Below are 6,964 nucleotides of genomic sequence, written 5' to 3'. Positions count from 1 at the left end.
AGGTTTATCCTGACTCGAAAAATCCATATTCTTGTTTCTATCTTATGTGTACTTATTTTATTTTAATGTACAAGTTATATACTTTGCCATAAACTAGGTTTTAGAGAATAAATATATGTAAGGCATTTTAGAAAATAAATAGGCTTAAAGAATATTGTGTGCTGGAAGGAACACAGAGTTCTGAGGTACTGAAGCCTGCAGACTCCAGCAAGTAAGACAGAAAGGCAATTGTGTGCAATTCCAGGTAACTCAGCCATGGAACCTACAGGCAGAAACTCATGTCTTAAAATCTCAGATTGCTTTGCTTCTGCCACATGGTATGTCCGTGGTACACAGAACTCAGTAAGGACGGGTTACCCTGAAATTAACATAATCTAAAGAAAGCAGAACCTGGACTAAGACTTTTATAGGGAAACAAAGGGATTTCCATATTATTTTCTGTTTGGGGTCATTCTCACTGTCTTTCAGACTGGCACTAAGAAACACTGAACAGGAATTATGATGATAAAATTAGTATAGAAAGGAAGTGGAGTAAAATTTATTTACTCCTATATAGAAGTAAAATTTATAGAAAGGAAGTGGAGTAAAATTTATTTACTCCTATATATGAGTAAAATTTATCCATGCTCTGCCACTAACCAGTTGCCTGAGCCCAGATATAAGTCACTTAAACTTTCTGTTCCTTTACATCTATAATACTAAGGGTTTGGTCTCAGATTTCCCTTCCAACTCTGACATTCCTTTACACTATAAACCACAGAGAACGTCCCCAATGCTGTCCATCTCATCTTAATACAGAACTTACTCGTCCTTTGGCAGAAGAGCAATTCTTCTCTCCTTCTCTTCAAATCACAGATGTATCTTAAATTTTAATTTAACTGCCCAAGAGTCAAGCAGATGCTATCAGAAGCTTAAAATCACAAAATTAAAAGGGAGCGAGTGTGTGTGCATGCACTTGCGTCCTGTGTGCGTGCATGTGTATGTTCAGTGTTGTGTTGTGTGTGCACACATGTGTTCAGTGTGTGTGTGTGTGTGTGTGTGTGTCCAGGAAAGGTCACAAAGTTGAACTCCTAGAGGCAGCAAAGGTTCCATCCACGGAGCCTGCTGTGATGGCATCTGGAAATTCCTCACTTGGGTCAGTGGGGAGACATTCTCTGTTTGCTTTGCTTTTTGTTTTATACCCCTGAGGTCTTCAGCGTATCAATAATATATTTCAATCTCATCATAAAACCCTTTAATGATTTACTTTGCAAATCTCCCAGGCCCATGAAGCCCCAGGAAAGCCCATTCCTTTTGTTCTAACCCATTCCTCCTGAAAGGATGACAGTCAAAACACAGACAGCAGAAAAGCGCTCCGTGCAACCTGATGTTGTTCCTGCTGCTCAGCGACAGCAGCCATGGCCGAGCTCCAGTCGTCTGGGGGGAATATGAGGAAGGCGGCTCACTTCCTGCAATAACTTTTTCCATGACACGTGTCAAAACACATGGATTTTTTTTTTTCATGATTGGCAGGATTCATAGAAAAAATTTCTGTGACACTGAATATGGCACTAATCAGTTCAGGAACACCTTAGTGCAACTACGGTCTAGAAATTTCCTAGACATTTCTGTGTATTTCGTGTTCTCCTGAGCAGATCACGCCAACAGGTCATTTAATTCTATACCATTGTCAGCAAGCTGCCAAATTTACATGGACTGTGTGAAGGGTGTCTTGTTCTGCTCAATATACATGATTGTAACAACGTATAGCTAAGTTTGCAATGTAGATTTAAACATACAATGTGTGAGCATGTCACACAAAAAGAAGAGGTTATATAGAAGAATAGAGCTATATAGGAGTAAAATTTCCATGTCTCACTGGAATTAAATGATTATAAATCTGAAGTGAATTCTGACAAGTTAACAGATACATATTAGCCCCAGAAGAACCACAATGAAAATAAATTTTGGAATAGCTTAAAAATTATCATAGGAATTAAAAATGTTACTAGAAAATACCCACTTAATGAAAAAGTAGGAGAACAGAGGAACAAGAAATTTCTTGATACATACAGAAAACAAAAGCAGAGGAATTTAGTGAATCAATCATACTGATACCATTAAGTATAAATGGACTAATAATCCAATTAAAATACAAAGATTATCATATTGAAAAAAATCCTAACAACATTCAACTATATGCTATTTAAAGGAGATACACTTTAGATTTACTGATATAAGTAAATAAAATGGAAAAAATAACCATGCAAGCAATACCATAAGTGTGTTGAAGTGATATGATAATATATACTGGTATAGACATATCAGATAAAATTTAATTTGAAAGTAAAAATATTTCTAGATATAAAAAAGAACATTTTCTCATGAAAATGGTCAATCTATCAGGAAGATATAATAATTATAAATATATATATATATATATGCAATTAACAACAGAGCCTCAAAATGCATGAAGCAAAAACAATGTATAAAATTGAAAGAAAAATAGACAATTAAACAATAGTAATCTTTAAATAATGGATATGATAACTAGGCAGAAGATTAACATTGAATAGAAGACTTGAACAACAACATAAAGTCAATAACCCTAACAGACTTTAATAGAACAATTAACAACAGCAAAACACACATTCTTTTCAATCACACGTGGTATATTCTCCTGGATAGACATATGTGAGGTCATAAAACAAGCCACATTGAATGTATATGAATAGAAAACATACAAAGTATATTATTGGACTACATAAAATTAAATTAGAAATCAGTAAAGATAGAAATGAAGAAATTCACAAATTGTAGAAATTAAACTCATACATCAGCAATATATCAAAAAAGAGTCTCAAGAGAAATTAGAACATGCTTTTGAGATGAATGAAAAAATGCAACATACTATAATATATAAAGTGCACTTAAAATATTGCTTAGAAGGGGATTTATAGCTGTCTATGTTTGTAACTAAAAAGGAAGAACAATCTAAAATCAATAACTGAATCGCTCACATTAAGTATCTGGAAAAAGAAGAACAAACTAAACCTCAGGTAATCAGAACAAAGGAAATAATGACGATAAGTACAGGAATAAGTGAAATAAAAAAAAATAGAAAAGCAGTAAAGAAAATCAATAAAGCTCAAAATTGGTTCTTTACTATCAACAAGATTGTCAAAACTTTTGCTAGACAGACCAAAATAAAGAGAGAAAGAGAGAGAGAGAACTCAAAATACTAAAATCATAAAATGTCATCAAAACATGGATCCCATGGATGTGAGGGCATGCATGTATGTTCAAAGATCCAGGCCAACAGGGAAATTTGCTTGAGGACCCCACTCATGATGGTGGGTCTGCAGGAAAGAGCACTGGCAACTAGAAAAACAGCTTGTGACAATTCTATAGTTTCTGGGGTGAGAAACCAAGACAAGCATAGAAACCTGGAAACTGAGACAGGAACCCCTCTCCCAGATCTTCCACCAAAAGGAAGAGTAAAGGTAGAACCTACTAATCAGAAACAACTCAAATTCGGAGCCACACAAGCCACAAAGAGGGTATAATACTAACACTTCAAATACTAAGATGGAGTTACTTTTTAATATATTGATTTCAGAGAGGAAGGGAGAGTGAGAGAATCATTGATCGGCTGCCTCCTGCACGCCCCACACTGAGGAGCAAGTCTGCAACTCAGTCATATGCCCTGACCTCCTGGTCCATAGGTCGAAGCTCAACCACCAAGCCAAGCTGGCAGGGTTAGGTGGAGTTTCTTTAATCCCTAATGCAAAGTTATGACTTGTCCTGAAAACTTCTGCACCTGACGTAAATGCCACTAGAAAAAGCCAGTGCTGAAAAGTATATAATGCTGATCTTGTAACCTAAAGTCTATCTCCATTTGTCTTTCATATTTTTCTCTTTGAGGAGGTTATTTCAATATAATCAGATAAAAGACCGAACTGCATATGCATGAATACTTGCAAATATAGTTTTATATACATATCAAACTATATCTAATTTAATTCTCTTCAAGACAAAGGGATCTCTCACTTCCTTGATTTCAAACATCGAAGTATTTTTACATCTCAGAAGGTGTCAAGAATGTAAGAAGGTATAATGGGAGATAGAATGTTTTTATCAGAAAAATGTATTGCATTCTGTCTCAGGGTCAGTGATTCTCAAGAATGGCTGAATCCCAGACTTGTCAGGGAGGTTGTTTTGGTTTTAATGCACACTCCCATCTCCTAATGAAAGCGAGCATTTTTTGGGTTCTTTCTATGTACCAGGCAAGTATTAAGTGTTATTTCTATGTTACAGATGGCAAAACTCAAGCGAGGGAAACTAAATAACTCCATAAAGTTCCTTTGCGAGTAATGGAAGAGTTGGAACCCACACCAAGGCAGTCTGGCTCCAGAGCTGGGCACCAAGCTGGCACATCCATCAATATTTCAGGGAAGGTGCCCAGAAGGTTGTATGTTTTTAAAAGTCCTAGAGGCTTCTCATGCTCACCTGGGCTTGAGAACCACTGTCCTGGCACATTCTGTTTGAAAGGGCACTTACAAACAGACTGCGGTTCTTTTAACATCTGCACCAAGAGTGCACGAAGTCTTAGGCATTTAGGGAAAAGGCTGTGGATGCTTCTGGTTGAATTTGTTTCAGAAAGTTCCTACTCAGCCTCATAAGCATATTATTCTAATAACATAAACAACATCGACGTGTCAGCAATATACCTCACTTCGATAATAATAAAGATTATTGACAGTACTGATAATGAGGGCTAACCCTCAATGTGTTCCACTCATTCTAAGATATTAGGCGAGGCGCTTTACTTATATTCAGTCTCTAATTTCTGAAACACTGTCACCATCGTAAAGATGGCAAAACTGAGCACGTGGAAAAGTTCAAGGTGCAAAGCCTGGATGTGAAGTCACCTGCACTGATTTCAAAGCTTTTGTTATTTCTATTAAATAATCCTATGAGTATCCTCTTCATACACTGGGCTTCTAAGAATCATGCCTTAGAAGTCTGCACTTGTGCCTATTTTAAATCAGCCCCTTCTTTGTATGGATCTTTCGATGGATAAAGTTCTGTTGGGGGACTATGATTTTCTTGAGTCCTATGCTTTCTGGAAAAGATAAATGACAATAATTCTCTCCCTTAGAGGGCTTTGAAGCTGGGAGGAGAGGATTAACACAACCAGACTCTGGAAGAAAACCAAGAAGAAATCAGTAGGATGTCAAGTGAAGATGCTAAAGAGGATGGCAGCAATGCTGTATAAGAAAATATGAATATAGTGGCTTATATTCTAAACTACCAGCTTACATTACTCCAGCACATCAAAATAAAAACACTGTTCTCTAAGTTAATAATTGTGCGACCCCTTGAGTAATACATGAGAAGATTCAAATAAATAGAAATATATGCACGTTTAAGCGGCAAAGTCACCTGGATGAAATTCCAGAGTGAGAAAGAACTGCCAAAATTAGGAAGTGAGGACTCTAGTCAGCGCATGTACAGCTAAGCGCCAAAGTTAATCATGGTCGAGGCCAGGCCTTTGGTAGAACTTTCAAGGTGTAACAACAAACAACCTTTTATCCCAAGACCCTTCGTCATGGATTTTCTGTCTGTTGCAACCAAGAGAATCAAACCTAGCACAGCCTTCTCTTCAGTAAGCTCCTCAAATACTATATTTATTTTAGAAGATGTCTCCTTCTGCACAAACCAGTTTAGCTCAGTGGATAGAGCGTCGGCCTGTGGACTCAAGGGTCCCGGGTTCGATTCCGGTCAAGAGCATGTACCTTGGTTATGGGCACATCCCCAGTAGGGGGTGTGCAAGAGGCAGCTGATTGATGATTCTCTCTCATTGATGTTTCTAACTCTCTATCCCTCTCTCTTTCTCTCTGTAAAAAATCAATAAAATATATATTTTTTTAAATGTCTCCTTCTGACAGTTACTTCCTCCTATGGTATCAGGGAAAACTCTGTGATCTGGAGACATAAGATGGAAATCCTGGGAACTCAGTCTCTGATATTCTCATCTGAGCTGAAGAAGGACAATAAAAGTGCAGGTGACCGAACCATCTATTTGTCCTATTATCTTTTAGGTGAATCCAGTTATCTTTTTAAATATGTCTTTATTGATTTCAGAAAGGAAGGGAGAGATAGAAACATCAATGATGAAAGAGATTCACTAATTGGCTGCCTCCTGTACACCCTACACTGGGGATCAAGCCCGCAACCCAGCATGTGCCCTGACTGAGAATCGAACAGTGTCCTCCTGGTTTATAGGTCGACACTCAACCACTGAGCCATGCTGACCAGGCTAGCTGGGTCCATTTCTAGCTAATGCCCTTCCATCTTTTCCCGTAGCCCTTAGCAGAGACTCATAGAGAATCTTACCTGCCAAAAGTTCAGTGGCCCAAAGGGTAGGGGTGGCGGTAGGGTACAGAACCCATCTGGCTGCCGACATCTCGTAAGGCAGGCGAGGGGAGCCCGGAGACTCACGTATGAGAGAGCAGAAAGGCTTTCTAAAATCTCAGATTCGGAAACATATACTAAGCTTCCCATCCTTAGAGCTCAGCAGCAGCCCGGGGCTTCTAAAAGTTTTCCCTTACGTTTGGAAACTTTATCATCGGCAGAAGCAGTAAATAAATTCTCCTAAGTGCCACCAGTAAGGAGTTAAAGGAACACCCTGGCATCCCCCCACCCCTTTCTCTTTGGTATTAAGATAATAAAAGGCACACATTTTAAAACTAATTTACCCTCTAAAAAATTAAAGCATTTTTACCACTGTTTGCTTTTCCAGTTTCTTTAATTTGGGTAATTGCTTAGTAAACTTTCAAAAATATATATTCTGTCTTAAAAAAACAGCCAAATATGACGGATCACCTTCATTTTCATTTCAGATTTGGCATGCTGGACCCAGATTGTGTATTCTTTCCATGGCGCCACACCAGCGTCGGATACTTAATTAATTTCCTTTCGT

The sequence above is a fragment of the Pipistrellus hanaki genome (genome assembly GCF_964339955.1).
Source record: "Pipistrellus hanaki genome assembly, chromosome: 16".
Lineage (NCBI taxonomy): Eukaryota > Metazoa > Chordata > Mammalia > Chiroptera > Vespertilionidae > Pipistrellus > Pipistrellus hanaki.
The sequence above is the reverse complement of the archived record's forward strand: the minus strand, read 5'-3'. Positions refer to the sequence as shown.